Source organism: Homalodisca vitripennis, unplaced genomic scaffold (assembly GCF_021130785.1).
Source record: "Homalodisca vitripennis isolate AUS2020 unplaced genomic scaffold, UT_GWSS_2.1 ScUCBcl_6888;HRSCAF=14315, whole genome shotgun sequence".
Lineage (NCBI taxonomy): Eukaryota > Metazoa > Arthropoda > Insecta > Hemiptera > Cicadellidae > Homalodisca > Homalodisca vitripennis.
Genome location: NW_025782997.1, coordinates 14883 through 34008, shown reverse-complemented (window position 1 = coordinate 34008; position 19126 = coordinate 14883). Strand labels below are relative to the sequence as shown.

Below are 19126 nucleotides of genomic sequence, written 5' to 3'. Positions count from 1 at the left end.
TTTTTTTTTTGGACAGATTCGACGTTGTTTTAAACCCGTTTTATTTCCTTTTGGGGCATATTTGGGAAAAGGGAAAAGTGTGTTCTCCCAAAGAAAGCACATGTGCACACTCGTTAGTCAAGATGGCAAAGATTCAAAAATTTTGGACTTCGAACTGCTACTCCATCCACCTTATTTCCCCTATTTAGCTCGCTGCAAACTATTTCATTTTTCCCAAACCTAAAGAAAGGCGGGGCGGTGGATTTTTTGGGTCGAATGAAGAAATCATTTATTGAAAACAAACGTCTATTTTGGAGAGCCTTGATAAAAACATATTATTTAGAGGGAATAAAAAAATTATAAAACCAATTGCCGTAGACTATATATATATCTAGTTATAAAAGCTTCAATTATATTGAAAAAATAAGATATTTATTTAATGCTCAAATAAACGTTATTTTATTCAAAGATGGTCATTGACTTATGAAGCCGCACTCATACACTTGGATGGAGCAAACCTGTTCAGCACAACTTTATTTACAGTTGTCTAATTGTGAATATTAATGTTGCAATAAGAACATCTTGATTCAATATATAACCCATAATGAAATTATATATACAACAATAAAAAAACCAAATATGTGAGATTGACACATTAGATTACTACTACAAGCTATGTTATAAATAATTGACAATACCGCGTGTTATATGGTTGGTTCACACAGACTACATCCACTAACGACAGCAAGAGAAATCCAAAACGCTGCGGCAATAAGCGCTCATACTTTTTACAACAGCTTGTTATAGATAAATATTATTATTCTTTTCCGTACGTCTCTTCCACGTGTTTACATTTTGTTCGGTGTGGCTTACAATGTGTAATAATAATGTTGCTAATTAATAAACATTAAACTTGATTATTAACACTCCTCTGCACTATGATTTATTTACAACAGGTTATGGGCCCAGTAACAGTTTGTGGATGGATAGCGTTGGGACAATTAAAAAAGTTAATAAAAGTCAGTAAAAAGTGAAATTAAGTGTGTGTATCTCACGTTGTGTTAAAAAAGTGGTTTTGTATAACCTAAAAGGTGACTGGCGTGGTTACAAAGTAAGCAATATGCAATTCAACTGTCGAAGGGACAATAACGACACATGGAAAATTCCAAATTCGGGGCATTGCTGATATCAGAAGAGAACATTAATTTTTGGCCGTATGCCGATGGGGAAGTCTCCAGAAACCGGCAGAAAGTGTTTGAAACATGGGAAAGCGCTGTAGTCAAGTGCGTGAAGATGGAGATCAATCCAGCTCATGGCAAGCATCATTTTGGCGATGGCGCCATCAGAGTTGAAAAAATATTAAAAAATTGTAAGACAAACTCGTGAGCTGTGGCTGCGAAACATTGAAACGATCTTACGCATCAAAAGGGCCGGGAAAGGAAAGCCACGTTTATTGAAGTTCGCTGTTCGTGCACAAGGATGAAGAGGGGGAAAGTACATACACCAGTAACCATTGGGACAACTTCTTCGACAGTAGTAGACAAATTGGCGGAGGAAAATGGATATCAGAGATTCATGAAGAATCTGTAAAACGTAACTATGATACTGGCACGGTTTGCCGCACCGATAGTCGGAGGGCGATTAGCCGGGGTGTTGTAACTGGGGAATGTTGTTGAAATTTTTTAGATGCGGGGGGGTAATCGAAGTTCGAGAGTCGTGATCAAATTGCCCAAAGCCTGGAAGAGGCTCAAGATAAAAATCTTTAAAATTGTAATGTTTGGCCAGGGTATAGCGCGATTCACAAGGACGCCGAAAGGACAAAGCATTGCATGGGTGCGGGCGGAGGGATCCAGAACACGTAATTTTGGTAGACGTACCGCAGCGGCGGCTAGGTAAAAAGGTAATTTCAAGGGAAAATGCTTCAAATGCGGCAAGGTTGGCCATTTTGGCCAAAAAAAAATTGTCCACGAAAAAGGAGGATGGTGAAGATCAACACTAAGGAAGTGCTACGGGTAGGCATCAGGATTTTATAGGCATCGCTCTGGAACTGGGGGAACCGGTAGAAGAGGGGTCAACAATGTTCAAGGTCCGTAGCCAATCCAAGTGGTGTTTGGATAGTGGTAATGCACAACTCTACATGTGCGGCGACGAGGATATTCTTGAAGAATACCGGTTGACCTGGTGCGATTCGGTGCTCAAGTTGAGCAACAGAAAGCCATCGACAAATGCAAATATAAAGGTGCGTAGCCAAGATAAATGTAAGGTGGTGGAGTTAATTTCAACCGCGAATCCTTTGCATGGCACGCTGTATGTGTTAACCGAGGGACATTAAGAACTAATCTGATGTCCGGTATCGAAGATTACTGACAAAGTGGGGTAATAAGGGGGGGGGGGGGGGGGGGCACAGTTAATCTTCAAATGACAAATATAGCTGAGGTACGTAATACAGATGGCAAAAACCGTAGATTATTCGCCGATTAGGTGCTGGGAGCATGGCCTTGTACTTTGTAAGAGAAGAAAATACTGAAAACATGCGCAGGTGGTTACGCGCAGAGCGCCTAAGGCAAAATTTCTGAGGGACAGCTCAAGTCCAAAAAACCTTGTTTAAGAAAAGGGGCAAAAATTTTCACAATTCACTCGTAGAAATTTGGCACAGGAGACTTGGGCATATACACATGGATGCAGTCTAGATACAAATTATTTGGGCATGAGCAAGCCTAGGTCAAACCGGGATCTAAAGTGTTTGTCGTTCAAGGGCAAAGCAACAGGTATGGTGCGACGTTTGCTGGTCGCGCGGTAAAGGCACAGGCTCGGCCAGCTCCTCCGTATCACAGGCAAGGGTTGACAGGAGTAGAGTGCCTTTGCTTAGACCTACCACTCTTTGTATCCATACGCCTGTACCCGCTCTTTTGTGCCGGGGGCCAATGAGGGCAAAGTTTCCAACGTGGCGGATCGAAGTAACCATTGGTGACGTTAGCCGATGACTAACCAGTTACGTGGTGCGAGGTATGTTTATTATCTTGAAGAAGAAGATCCTGCAGAGTACCTCGGTAAGTTCACAAGAATATAAAAAATTTTGTTGAGAGACATTTACTGGCCGAAAAAATTAAAATTTTTACAGTCGGAACAACGGATTTGTGGGAATATCCCGAAATGGGAAGATTTCGCACGAGTAAACCCACTGAAGCAGGAGATTGGGATCCAGAGAAGACTCGTTCAAACGCGCCGTACACACCTGAGCAGAAACAGTTGTACGCGGAGAGGAGGAAGAAACCGAACGCATGCTGGATACAGCCGCTAGATGCAAATGCTGAGTCGAGGACCGGGATGCCAGTATCATTTTTGGGCTGAAGCCAGTTGCGGGACTGGTCGGATTATATCAGGGAATCGGCTGGTCCAGAGTAACATGTATTGGTGGAAAACACTCCCCGTACGGAGATTTTTGGCACCGGCAAGTTTGTCCCCGGACCCTCAACCACAGTGCGTATATTTGTCACAAGATTTCTAGAGCGTACATGTTAGACTAAACACAGTCGGACTTGTTGGCCCAGAAAAATGGACAGTGTACCCCGAGAGCCTGCTGCAGGTACGATTCTCTATAGGATACGACCTGGAATAAAACAAAAGCGTGTACACGAGTGCGGCTAGGGAAACTGGGGAAAAAACGGTCGTGACCCAGATGCATGATACGTTTTGACGAGAATATTGGTGGTCATCGAGAAGCCAACGTTGGATCCACTGTGGAAGGTGAGTGGTTTTCGATAAAAAATTAAAAATTTTTGAGATCAATCAACAAATATCGAAAATTCAGGACCAGCCAGAGATAATCTACGCGGCCCATTGGGTCGAATTGGACCCACTGGTTGAATTCGAGAAGAAAAGAAGAAAAAAGAAAATCCTTTGTGCGAGAACGGAGCAGGGGAAAACGGGGAGATACTTTCAATCGTCAAAAGTGAAAAAGAGGTCGGCAGAACGCGCCTAAAGATTACGGGACGCCGGTCAAGGGCCGAGGCCAGGTCCACGAAAAAAGTAGTCGTAGACTCCGTTCCCACCCGAAAGTGTCTCTAGCACTGGATCAGGCCCGGCCGGGGAAATAAGATATAAGAATAACTCGGTGACAACGACCGTATTCATTGACGACGAGGCAGGTCGGGCGGGGGCAGGGTGTTTTTGAAAAGTGCCGTATAGAATCATACCTTTGTGCAAGTTGGAAAGAGACTAAGGGGAACCAACCATAGCGAGCAAAAAGACTCCTGGCGATTTCTGATGAAATATAACAAAACGAAGATAGACACATCTTCGAGGAGTTAGTGGTTATCAATGTCGACGTGCAAAACAGATAAAGCATTAACTGGAGATGACGCTGAGTCTGTGGAAGCGTTGCTAATCATGGACGAGGTGAAGTCACATCTCCGAATATGGGACTTGGAAAGTAGTGGCCATAGGCCGGAAAAACACAGAACGTCATCGGTACACGAACTGTACTTCACAGAATAAATTAAATCCTAAGCCGGCATACAATCGAGCGCAGAAAGGCGCGCATTCGTAACGCACACGAGGGTTTACATCAACGACCATGGGGATTTGATTACGACGATAGGCTATTTGCTGGGCTCTGGTGCAGAGGATTTATCTGAGTGGGGGGAGGGGGGCAGATATAGAACTCGCGATGGCATTAGCAGCAGGGTTTAATACCAAATAGTTTCAGCACTTGGGATATGGAGGCGCGAAAAGATAGATTACGCGATGTCAAAGTACGGCATATTTGACACAGTGAGCTCAAGGAAGAGCTGTACATTGGAACTGCCTTGTGCGATGTGGCTAACTGGAGAGCCTGTGAATGACATCTGTACAAACTGAAAGACGTGATTCGAAGACATACAAAGCAGCTATGGATGATGCCAGAAAGCATTTAAAGAAAAAGGAAAACCAAGTATGCAGTTTGAAAGAAGTAGGCTATCTACGGGTTAAAGCAATCAGGAAAACATGTGGTACGACACCATTTAAACCAAAAATTTTAAGAAAAATTGGAAAATTTGCAAACCGACGGTAATCAGACGCCGGTGTTTAATCCACACCTGCGAGAGCTGCGAAAATAATATCATCGTAATTGCTGTCTCTTGGGATGTTCTGCCTGGATGTAATCGATGATTATGTTGGTATTTTCGGACAACATGTAGGCGGCTTGCTGGAACTCACGTATAAAAACATGGAAATAAATAAAGAAAATAGGCATCCAAAGACCTTGAAGAAGCCAAATATTTTCTTATGGCATCGTCGAAAAATTGATCAACAAAACGGGGATCAAAATGGGACAAAGAGAGATAACGGTTCTGGAATATTTTTGAAGAGAAAATTTGGAATGGATTACCTGCTAACCGCGGTGGAACCTTACCAGCGAGGTCCAAGTACAAACAAATCGAGGGGGGAACAGCAGAAGACCGAAGGAAACATCTTCGAAATTAATCATTCCGTACAAAGCAGCTGGTAGGCTCATTGAATGTACCTTGGCGGTATGTACGAGAGCCGGATATAGCAATACACCGGTGGAGTGTGGTCCTCTCGCATCAAATTCAACGGACAAATCATCCGTATTCATCCACTAGGGGTTCGGCTCTAAAAAGGTTATGTGATGTATACCTCAAAGGGACAGCCAATCATTCCCTGCGATTTTGATTGGAAATATCAGGAATAATTTGACCAGGCTGAACGCTGATGCAAATTGGGGATGCAATGTACACTCGGACAGGAAAGGTCATACACAGGATTACGCCTTCTTCGTTGGGCGGCGTACGGCATGACCATAAGCTGTGCAAGCCAGACAAAGCAAAAAAACAGTGGCACAATCAACTCGAGGCGCCGAAGGCCGGAATTACATGGCCTCCCTGGCGCGAGGCTTGACCAAAGGAATCAACTATTCCTGAATCCCGTCTAAACTGGTTGAATTGGTGAGCACAAACGGAAATCAATCGACGGCACAATTCTTTGTCGACAATCAGAGTGCTCAAAATGGATTGTCAGGAAAATGCTATGTTTCACCCCCGGGACAAAAACATATAGACATGTCGTGCATCACTTCATCCGAGAGAAAGTGCAAGAACGGGACAGATCAAGGTGGAAACATATACCTAACGGGAGACGAAATCGGTAAAGCCGATATTATTCAACGTAAATCACTACCATCAAATCAAAAAAACACACTCCACTGGGCACACAAATTTGTGGGACCTTGGGTCTGAAGTGAAAACCGATCCACGCAGATATTGAGGGAGGGGTGATTGATAAATAATTGACAACATACGCCGCAATACCGCCGCTGTGGTTAATTTGGTGGTTCACACACGTGACAACACACTACGACAGCAAAAGAACATGCAACGTGCGCGAATGGCTTTCAGTTTATGCAGGGCCAACTTTTACAACAGCTGTATAATTAGATAAATATTATGTATTCTTTATCCGATACGTCCTTCCACGTGTTTACAAGTTAGATCGGTGTGCTTAATGTACGTAATATATTTGGACTAATTAATAAACATTAAACTTGATTATTTAATCCTCTGACTATTTATAATTTTACAATACAAGCGTATAACAATGTACCATTCTTGTTTATACAAAATAAAGCAGGTGGAATACTTGTCTTGATTCTATATAAAACTATCCACAAATAGTACAAAGTGAAGTAGACCTACTCTTGTCCTGGAAGTGCCAGATGATGGTGGCGTGGATGGGTGACACGGTCAACTGCAAGGTACGATCCTTCAGTTCTATCTCTAGACTGACTGAGCCCAGGTGTGGCTTCCATGACAGAGTACGATTGCCCTGAACAGGGTACAACGCTTACAGCAACTTACCATCTGTATTACAAGGACTCATTTTACGTTGTAAATAAATAAATTCAAGTATAAACTTTTAAAGGATAACAACAAAAGCAGCATTTTAATTATAAACTATTTTAGTATAATATTGAATGATTAAATAAAATATTTTAAAAAAATAAAAATATTTATTTAAACAATAATAATGGATGGTCTATCCGTACTTCAATAGTTTATTTTCATTTCCAAACTTAAAACTCAAGATGTTTCTGTTTATAAAGTGTTCACTTTATAATAGTGTCAATCATCTAAAACATGCTTAACGTTATCAGTATAGATTGAATAAGACATTTTACGTAGTTATTTTCTTATTCCTAAATATTTTAAATCACTTTGTTATCATTGCTAAGTCAGAAAACTCCTCAGGGTTCTTTTACAAAAGCATTATCACTCTCCACCTCAGCTGCTCTGGCATCGAATTTAAAATATTGTAGATTAAGCATGTTGTACAAAAGAAATATAAATATTGTGTCAATGCAATTTTTAATGATAATTCAGGGTTTTAAATAGTACACATGACTAAGTGCCTCTTACTGGATCTTGTCACTCAAAATTCCATGTTTAGTACACAAGGAAATTTAACAAACATTTTTTAGAAATGTAGAAATTAAATCTTTATTATCTGAGAACACCAAACTATATCATTCTTATTATATACTAAAAATAATACTTTTCAATATAAAATTTAAATAAACCTAGCAATTTTATATTATCCCTTTGGAGACAAACTTGCAATATATCAGAACCTATCAAATTTATCATATACATATTCGATTAAATGTTCATGAAAGAGATAGGACAACTAAAGAAAAGATATACGTGATTTTCTAATATTTACTTGAAATTTGTATATTCTATGTCATTATTCATGCAATACCACTGTCTGTTTTCTCTCTAAGCAGTAAAGAACGATAGGTTGCTAAAATGTGTATAAAAAACTGGAAACTGATAGAGAAAAGTGTAGGAAAATATTATAGCCTAGTTTTATAAATAATATTTGCCTCGAAGTTTGAATATACTATGCCTATTATTGTGCACCACCATCCCCATCTGCTGTGTCATGCAGTCTACAGTTATTTCGAATACTCAATTGCTAAAACATGTTAATTTCATACTGTTTGTAGTTGTACATAAATTTGTTCCTCTATAAAAACACACAAGTATAAAATACATATTGTACACTTTTTCACCTTCATATATTAGCAAGCCACACACGCAATTATAATAAAAAACCAATGTGTTAATTTATTATTTTAAATGTGTCCATCAATTGAAAGTCCCGCCAACTAAAAAGTACATGCTGTTATTTTTTCTTCATGCTAAAGACATGAAAGCAGTTGAAATTCACCATCAGAATTGTAGAGCTTTAAAGATAGACAAAAGAATGTTCATGGACGAGAAACAAGAGTTGACGGCCCTCAATGACCATCAACAATTTCCTTCAGAAAATTGAATTATGTAATGGAAGTGAAGAGTTTCTTCAAGTTTCAAGAAGTGTGTTCTATATGACATTTTTATCGAGGAAACATGTTTTGCTGTATGACAATGCCTGTTCCACATGTGACAAAAACAAACTAATAGATCTCATCACAGGATTTTGCTAGGAACAATTTGATAATCCCTAAACAATACCAGTTTAGCACCCAGTAACTATCATTGGTTTTTCCATCAGAGAATGCATCTTGAAGGTCAGTGCCAAAACTGTAAACTATAGCATCAAAATTATCTGTTGCAGTCTCTGTTAAATCAGGCAGCAATCTTCTATGACAACGGTATACAAAAGGTTGTTCTTAAAGATTACAAATGTCTTAACACTTTGTACCCTGGGTCCTTAATAACATGTTTCGGATGTGGCTCCCTTGGGGTTTTATGATGCTTTTTAAAAAATTCTGTGTTTATTACAGTAATTATGTTATAAACTCATACTATATAATCTTTTTAAAGATAGAGATACATACTTTTTTTTAATGTATACAAATATAAAGTTTATTTTCAAAACAAAATTATTACATAATATTGAATGTTATGTAAAAAATACAAACAAAGTTTTAGCTACATAGCTTGTTAGTTCAGGTAGTTTGCCTTAGTGTGGTAATTTTTTAAAGCACAATGGTCTGAATCAAATTACAGGATCTCGCACATTTGCGTTTAGATCGTTCATAAAAATCAATATTTTGGTTCCAGGTGTGTATCAAAATCATCGTCACTTTCCGACTCGGAGTCAAACAAAAGATCGCGAATTGCATCACTTTTGATTTCATCACCAATATTTATTTAAGCTCAAAAATAATAAGTAAAGAATATAAAAGAAAATCAACGGAAAGTCGAGAAGAAAGAAACAAAGCGAGTGTAAATACAAAACAAAACACACATTGCTTGCATTTGCCTTTACTTCATTCAGTAAGAAACTAAAGTTCTGATTATTTACAAACAGTTAAATTCACATTTAGAATACATTATAATAACATTTGCTTCAGTATTAGTCGGCATGATTTGTAGAAAAACTTAGTAAGACATCACTAAGACTCACAATACACAACGTGAAACACTTCAACACAAACTGACAGTATCGACAATCAGCCACGGCGCCTACGATCAGCTGTGTAGATTCGCTTGTAGTACGATGAAAAAATATACGTATTTCATTACTAAAACGTGACCCAGGGATCTCAAAACCAACAAATACGAACTTAGACAAACCAATGAACATAATCAAAATGTTTGATTTCAAAAATAAGATGATGATGCTAAATAATACAATTAAATACCACGATTCCCGAGCTATACTCGGGCGACGGTAGCAGGCGCTGCCGACGGGGGGGCCCGACCTATATACTTGGGCTCAGGGTACAAAGTGTTAATAATGATTGTAATTATGAAGAAAAATAGATAAAGTTGACAAGCTTTCATATAAAAAAAAACCGATAGAAAAAGTTTTACTTGATATTTTATATATCAAAATGGTACTTATTTTTAAAAATAAGCCTCGTATATTTTTTTATGCAATCAGTATATATTCTGGAAAACCCCATTTTATAATCTGTTAGATAAAAATAAAACAGTAAGGATAGGACATGTAGTTTATATAAAATATATATACGTTCCCTAAATCTAAAAATCCTTTTAAAATAGTGTGTTATTATTAGCTTACTTTGGATACAGTTTTAGGCTAAGCTAAAACATACCTTAAGAGTTTCAAATGCCTTAGTATAAATATTCAAACTGCTCCTTAGCAACTTCCGGTAATTCCAGTTTTGTTTCTTCTTTGAAAGGAGGCCAGAAACTGAGCTGACAGTATCATAGCATTGGCTGGATACTTTTGCTGGAACAATAAAAACACCATTATTATTTTATTTATTTAATCACTAGATCAACTATATATATTGACTAAACTCTACTTTACCACCATATATGAAATGAAATGGAATTAACTTTTGGTCTGCCATGGACATGGGCAGGATTAGAGGTTCCATCTTTATATATATATATATATATATATATATATATATATATTATATATATATATATATATATATATATATAGGGCATAGGTTTGACATTTTCCATAAAGATGAAGATAAACCATTGGCAAGACATTGTCTAGAACATAAACAAGACAATAATTGAGGAGTGTTTTAAATTAAAAGGAATACACCAACTACCACCATGCCCTGATGAAAACTACAACAGATTAAAATTAAAGCACATGGAGCAAGCTCATCAAATTATGTTGAAGACAAAAAATCCATTCGGTCTAAATTTAAGATAACTTTTTAAATAATTTTAATAGATTCAAAATTGGTCATAAACTACAAGTTGTATTCCATCCTTTATAACAATCAACTGTTCCAACAAGATTAAATTTCAATTTCACGTCAGCTGGACTTTATCAAATGTTATGCACTGGTGTTTACATTTATGTTTTCTTAATTCTTGTTTACGTGTTATAGTATTGTACTAATTTTTATTTTAAACTTCCTGAAGACGGGGGTATTAAATCCCCCGAAATATAGAAGTGAAAAATTCGTTCTTTTGTTTTCTTCTATTCAAAAAGTGATTAGTATATATATATATATATATATATATAATATAAGGGTTGGTAACAATGCATTATATTTTTTAAATGGTCATACTAATGTTCACTTAGAGAACCCCAGTGATTTGATAAATCCATCCATGATGGGAAAATCAATGGAGACTCATATTTGCTTCACTGTTATGAAATTCTCACTCCATTTCTCTAAGATTAAACGAAGTTTGTTGCACAAAAATTATAAGAAAAAAGCTCAGCTCAAAAGTTGTGTGCCAGATGTGTGCGAGAATTTTGCCAAAAGGCCACAAAATATAGTGCCCAGATGAACTGGTAACAAAATCCTTGTGGCCCAACTAATTATTGACATCATAGAGGATTTTGTTTAATTTTTGTATGCTGGAAGGTGCACAATGAGAATACCTCTTCACCTATATTACACTATATCTTGTGGTCCAGGTATCTCGAAAACAATGTAATGACTTCATTTTGAGCTTCTTCATCACCGATTTTTTTTAGGATCTCTTCAGACAAACATGACTCCAGATTTCCAGAGTCAAGTCTGTAACAGCGTTCAGATACCAGATTGCCGTGCTAAGAGGAAGGTTCTTGGAACTTAACTCAACATTAACATAGCCCAACATTGACATGTGTTTAATAACAAAAAGGGTGCTTATTTCTGGCATTATCATGCACCTGTCATGAAATTTATTTATATATAATTTAAATAAGTACATGAGTTAAGTTAAACCAATATGCATAATACAACAAACCTGTGCAGCTAAATTAAAGTTGGGATCTGGACAGAAGGTGGGCGTTAATCCTTTTCGAGTCGTACATATCTTTCAGCATTACCTCACAATAATGTAGCTCTGAATCACCGAATCTAGAACAAACAATAGAAAACTGCAGATTACGTTTGCCCAGTACAACTACAAGGTAGGAGTATGCCATACCACGTTTTGCATTGCATCCTCGGCAAAATGCCAAGTATACAGCTAGCTACATGTGTTACAATGTTACATATTAAAACGTCATAGTACTCTGCAATGTTTACAAATTTATTCTGCTATTTTCTCGTTGCCATCATCGTTACCAATAAGACCAATGTAAAAATACTTCTTTTCAGCCAAATCCCCATGTAGTAAAATACTCAAATCATCGAACTCAATGTTGCTTATATTGAATTACTTGAAGTAAGTAAAGTGCTTTATTTATTGATAACAGACCTTCCTTTAAAAATATGAAAGAAACACATACCTGATTTTTAATAATTCCAAATATCTTATTTCCTTTTCAGTATTGTAGGTATATTGAGATAGAAGTCTGTCGGCAAGCAGAGTTCTGTATTCGTTGACAAACAGTTCTTTGCTGCCGTACACATTGACAAGCATCGATATGATGTCGGATGTCCGCGGCCTTTTCGATGTCTTGGCTATAGAGAAAAAGCAAGACTTAAATACTTTGAATCATGGACACTCTGAAACCTGAATAGTTTAGTCCAAAGAATCATAAATAAATCTACAAGACTCTAAATTGTGAAGGTTAAAAGGGACTGACACCTTACCATTGTTTACCAAATGATATCAGTGATACAAGAAATCAATAACAGTACGTTTCAACAGTTGGTTGTCAGTGATCGGTTACATGCTGACCTGTTGTGACTTGTCATTCAGTTCAGATTTTATAATTAGTAATTAATAATTGTTTTAATGTGCATGTCTTTAGACAGTGTGCATGGAGCTGATGCAAAAAATGTTTAACCTTGAGTGCGCAGAGTTTTTGCTATATAGTATGCATAAACGCTTACGACGCTTAGATCTTTACGATCGCCGTAACTCACGGTCAAGTCATTGTTTTACTTACACACAGACTAGAACAAATACACAAACAAAATAATTTGAAGATACTAACACTACAAACCATTTACACTTAAAATTTCAATATCATTTGTGAAATAAACAGCAGCGCAAACAAAAACATGTGACGCTCGTCCGCGTAGCAGTCGAATCTAAATCGACTGACAGCGCTCACTTTACAACCACTGTAAAAATAGAATCTAACCAGAATGCAACAAAACCTACATCAAATAGTTACGTTTGAAGCCTTTGGAATGCGTATGTATAGTCTTTGAGCCAATTTTAGATAAATACTATATAAAATATTAAGGGTTACTGCAGAAGTCGCTAACAGCGATTCTGGCAATTCTTGCATATGCATATAATGCGGGATCGCTGACAGCGATGCTCCGGCACTCAAGGGTTAATGTGAAATGAAATAAAAAATGCTTTTAGCCTTTATAAGAGGCAGAGGTAGGACTGTCCCTGAAGTTACAGATCATATAAATACAAAAAAACCTATCAATAATTGAACACAGACAAAATAAAATTTTAACATATTACACTTTATAATAATGTGAGCAAAATTTTGTTTCATTTATATAAAAATTAATTGATGGACATTATAGAACAATTTTCTTAATGGAAGATACAGAAAAAATAAACTTAGCGATGCAAAAGAGAGAATAAAGGACAAGCAGCACCACCTGTCACCTCACAGGCCTCCGTAGCAGGTCCCCGATCCTCACCCTGAAGTACAAATGTGTGTGTTCATTGGGGATTTCTGACATGCGTGTCACAAAGCTGTAGTATAATTTGATTATTTTAACCTAGATTGTAGTTATCCACCTGAGGAAGAGATTCAGATTGCTTTCTCGAAATGTAATGTTACTAAATTCTTGTATCATTGAAACAATGGCAAATGTCCAAAATATCCTGTTACCTTTACAATATTTCATAGTCACAGAACGAACTTTAAAACACAGAATAAAATTCTCACTATTGAGAAATCTTACAAGGATCGGCATCTACTGGATCTGGATTCCACTGCTCCCAGTTTTCAGGGTCGGACATCATGTGGAGAGTTGTCGTACACCTGCAACGTCTCTCCACGTGCCAACTCCTCCGCCAGAATCACTCGGTCCATCATCTGTTAGACTAGTCACCACACAACGAACTGTATCATCTCGTGTGCGCAAGTACTGCCTGTCAAACAAGATATCAGAGGTTAGTTAGTACCAACTGTCATGTACACATCACCACTCTGTCCACGATTTTCACTTTTGTACGAGTTGTAACTACTGATGTTAGACTAATCTTATTTAGTGAGGAATTCTTATTTTTATTTTACCAAATAAATACTAAAACAATATCCCAAGAAAACTTTCATCCGTTAGACTTTAAACTTTCATGATATTTCATTAGTTTTCTAATCTCACTTCAATATGTTTTCTATGATGTTGCTTGACCAATCATGGAATTTTACTAAGCACAATGTGTGTGTCAATTTCTTTTCTGTATTTCAAGAGTGAAATTTGCTATAGGCTTGAAATTTCCCAAGTGACTTTAGCATGCATGTTAAACGACACATGGTTGTGGTGTACTCCTACCTTGTATAAATAGTAAGGTATTTTTAAAAGTATTAAATTTATTTCATGATAAGTTACAAACAACACAAAACAGAATAAGGTAGAACTATACTTCTTAGTTAATGCACGGTATGACAGACAGTAAACTGAAACGGCATTTGAAAACCATTACAAAGCAAACATAGTTTGGAAAAAGCAATATGTTTACTTTCATTGTAGCAGGGCAGATAATATCAGATACCCAGTTTTCATTTTGTGTGATGATTTAACTGAAAATCTCATCACCCACTTTGACACAAGTCAGAGTTTTGGACAATACAAATTATAAATCCTAATGAATGTGTGCAATGTGCAGCCAATATGTTTATGTGAGTTCTTGGTCAACACACAAATTACAGACTCTCACACATGATGGGACAATTCAATATTTCTTAAATATTTTAACATAACAGAGTAATGTTAATAGGACAGTTGTTAAAATCAATTTGTGGTCATGTACAAGGGATGCAGAAGAACAATTAAAACATGTTCGCTGTTGTGACGAATGTTGTGAACTACACAAACAAACCCTTATTTAAAAAAGTTTCTCGTTTATCATTTACCATGACCAACAGATAAGAATGTAGGAGTGAGGCCAATCTAACTCTACCTGACAGGTTGGGTGACCATTTTCCAGTAACACACACGTGGGATCCAGTTGCCGCAGCGCTCGAATGGCAGCTATGTAGGCAGTCAAGATGTCCGGAGTGTTGACTCCTGGATGTAACCAATCTGGTCTCTAAGGCACTCTGTAGCTTCTGGACAAGGCACTGCCTCAGATCCGTCTTCTGGAGACAGATCCTCAAGTCTTCTATGGCTGGATCTGAATCCGGGTATTCTAAAAATAGAAACTTTAGTAAGGAGTTATACATAGAAGAAGTGGAAAGAACCATTTCATAGCATCACCATTTGGTCCTATTTCAGCCTGGCTGAGGCACAGAGGCACAGGATCAGATTGGTCCCAAACTTGAACTCTGAATATACGAGATCAGACAAAAAGATAGCTCAGATGCTTTAGGTAGCTTTATAGTTTTAAGAGTTATAGTCTCTCCTATTCCACCAGATAAAAAACCATGAAGATCAGCCAACTAGCTCAGTAAAACGAAGTGATCTTGGAACATCATCCTGTGGAGACTATTACTTGCTAGTATAATTGCCACAAGTCTCATTAATAATTTTAGTAGACACTATCTTTCAAACAAGTATTCATATTTCTTTCCTTGATTGTCATGAAAGGCTTAACAGAAGACACAAAACATCTACCCACTAGTATAAAAAATTTAACTAATCTGAGAGTATTCAAAAACACAGTTAAATGTTTTTGATAAACAAGGTATTGTATTCTTGGAGGAGTACTTTTCCACCTCCTCTTAGATTTAGATTTGTACTTATATTAGTAGTTTTAAGATGTACAGATGCGAGTCTTTGGACACTATTCAAATGTATATACTTAGTGTATATATCTGATGAATAAAGATTTTTGATTTGATTTGATTTGAAAACTACTTATTCCCTTACACAGAAATTCTTGGACAGGTGTTCCGTGTTGGAAAATCCAATAGCAGGTTTTGTAAAGGTGTTTATCTAGGTGAAAAAAGTGGATGGATATACAATAAACTATCCACAATATACAATGTATGGTAATGTATTTATTGGTATTGCATTAATGTTTTCAACTGGCTGTGTAGGGATTCTATGTCTGATTGTTTTTTTCTCACAGGTGAGATGATCTTATGTCCTGGGTGAAGTCAGTGGTTTTGCTATGGTTCTAGAGGTTTTTTGAGAAGGGGGAAAAACACAAGATTGGTTCTTCCTGTCCTGAGAAAGAGGATGCCTCACTGATACTCTTGCCAGATGTTGAAGACAAATTCACTGAAACCTCTTACATATATAAAATAGATCTAGGACATTGCTGCTTAAACATCCACCAGACAGAAAAACTAAGATTTGCTTATTGGACACTATCAAAGAAGAAACTAAATAAGTAAAAAAAAAAGTTTAATTTTAAGGACCATTATGTTATTATTACAAGCTCTATAATATTGCATGTTTCCTCAACGTAGGACCCAAATGTCCATGTTACAATTGTCTAGCTTAATCTTTCAGTGAATTCCATCAATAATAGTTATATATTGAGTTTTTTCCAGGGACCTGTTGAACCTCCTCACAATCCTCAAAACAAAACAGAAAAAACTACTTGAATTTTAGTGAAGCTCCTTTTTGTTACTTTATTGCTTTACTGCAAAATTTAATTATATCTCTTGCTTATTCAAAAAATAGATTGGTAATCCAATTTTCCCAAGTGGGGTGCTTCGGGTGCTAACCACAATATCAGCAGACAAATTGAAATTTAGATCCAATGGGCTCTAACAAGATCTGAGATGAGGAAAACTTACTTCTATATCATGCTTACTTAAATTTCAATAATGCAATTATCTCTACTACAAAGGTAATAAACAGGGTAATAATGGATCTGTTTCTTTACCAATAACACAATAAAGTTACAAAATATGAATATAAATAAATATACATTACCAATTATTATATTAAACAGTTGTTCAATACGAGTTCTTTGTATAGGTTTTCATTACAGAATGGTGCATCAACTTCTGCTGTGAATTTGTTCAGCGGGGGAGGACTCGATATTGTAGTAATGGGCTCGTCACCTACTGCCAGTATATTCTTTGTTCAGCCAGCCCATAAAACTATTGTTTGTAAGCCATCTGTTCGACAGAAAACATAAAATATAAATAAACTGAAAGTAATTTCAATATTTGTTGAGATTATTGGAGACATTATAAACAATAACGAACATTACATTTTCTGTGTTTCTAAATAACCTTTTCTATGTTGAAGATAGGTTTAAAATATTTTATTGAAAACTGAAAAACTAAAGCATTTGCCTGAATTATACGGCAATGCGTTGCATGAAACTTCTACCTTCATTAAGTAAAACACAAACATGTATAGTTTTATTTTTATTTTTGTAATTAACATGAAAATATGAGATATTATGGAGTATATATATGACCCAAAACAACATGGTGTGAAAAAATCTTCAAATACTTTATCTGTTTTGAATTTTTTCCCCCATTATATTTTATCTATAGTCTTTAACATTCTGTGTTTTTTTTAAAACAAATTCAATTTTCTGAACAAAAAATCTACAAAATAATAAACTTCCAAATGAGTCACAAATACAAGCCCCTTTTTTCAGCTTGTAAAAAAGTAATTAATATATGCCACTGCACTGTGGACGAAGCCTTATCATGGCATCTACTTTCCAAACACAAAAAAAATGCAGGTAAAAGTATAGATACAGATGTGTTGTTATAGGACCCCAGTTGCAGAGGCATCCAGTTGTCTTGTAAAATTATTATAATTATACTCTCATATAATAATTGAAATTTACTCTTATGGGGATGTAATACTTAAGCTGTTCAATGAGTTTCAAGGGGGTTCTTCAGATGCAAATTTCCCTTTTTTAAAAGCAAAACTTCACAGTGTAGCATTGGCTTGACGGTCTGCTCCATGCTTGCTGCAGGATGACACTATTATAAAATATCGCATGTCACAAATATCCTCACCCTCCTGTCTCAACACGCATCCCGCAGGCAACTGAATTAAAGTGACTCCTGAGTGGTGGGGGGGCCCCTCTACAAAGGGGGGGGGGCCAAAATCCGATGGACCCACACCACCGCTCCGTAGAGGATATAGCGGAAAAACTAGTCACAATACAAAATTAAAAAACAAAAACCCCGGGAATGGGAAAAACCACTCGGTTTAAAAAAAAAAACTTTTGGCCCAGAGGGGGGCATTTAAAAATTATTTTTTTAAATTTTTGCTTTATTCATTTTTATATTTTTGTGTATCAAATACAAAGTTAAAAATTTTTTTTAAAATTCCAATTTTTTGGGGCTTATTTTTTACAAAAGGGGTTAAGTAAAAAATTTTAATTTTGGATACATTTTACATTTTCTAAGAGGCTATATAAAAAGTATCAAAACCCCCTTTAAAACAATTTTCCCGGGGACATGTTTTTTCTATCCTTTTGTGGATGAGTGAAGTCAAAATTTCGCCAGCCAATTTTTTCCCAACAGTTTTTATTTTTAATCAACTTCCTGGGGACAAAACAAAATTAGGAAGAATTCCCTTTTGTTAATGAAGAGTTCTCTTGTGAAAAAAAATTTTTTGGGGTTTGTTTTAATTTTTTTAAAAGAAATCAAATGAAGGAATTTGAATTTTTAGTGAAAACGCAGGCAGGTTTTGCCTTTCAAAATTTTTCAGGTTTCCTGAACTAAGTCCTATAATAAAATCCCCCATACAGAGAAAAAGGGGAAAAAACCTACATAAAAAAAAAAAAAAAAAATTTTTTTAAGAAAAACCCCAAAAAAAAAATTTATTTTCCAAAATTTTCTTGGCGTGCCCTTTTTAAAATTTTTTTTTGGGGTTGTTTAAAACCAAATACATTTTTTTTAAAACTAGGGGAAATTTTTATTTTACTCTCATAAAAAATTACAGTACTTTTTTTAAAAAGCTCTTTATTTTTGTCTAAATAAGGAAAATTTTTAAAAGAGAAAAAGGTTTTAAAAAGTTGGGGAAAAAAAAAAAACCCCCCCAAAAAACTATATAATTTTTTAAAATTTTAGAAAAAAATTTTTCCAAGGGGAAAAAAAATTATTTTTTTGGTAATTTTTCTAAAAAGGGGTTAAAGAACATTTACAAAAAAAAATTTTGGGGTTTGCCCTTAAAAAAAAAATTTTTGTTTTT

The 19126-nt window shown here is 36.1% G+C and overlaps 1 pseudogene; it reads right to left on the bottom strand.

The window, feature by feature from the left end:
- Positions 1-4718: 4718 nt before the first annotated feature.
- LOC124373982 lies at positions 4719-16926 on the bottom strand (annotated as a pseudogene).
- Between the last annotated feature and the right edge of the window lie 2200 nt (positions 16927-19126).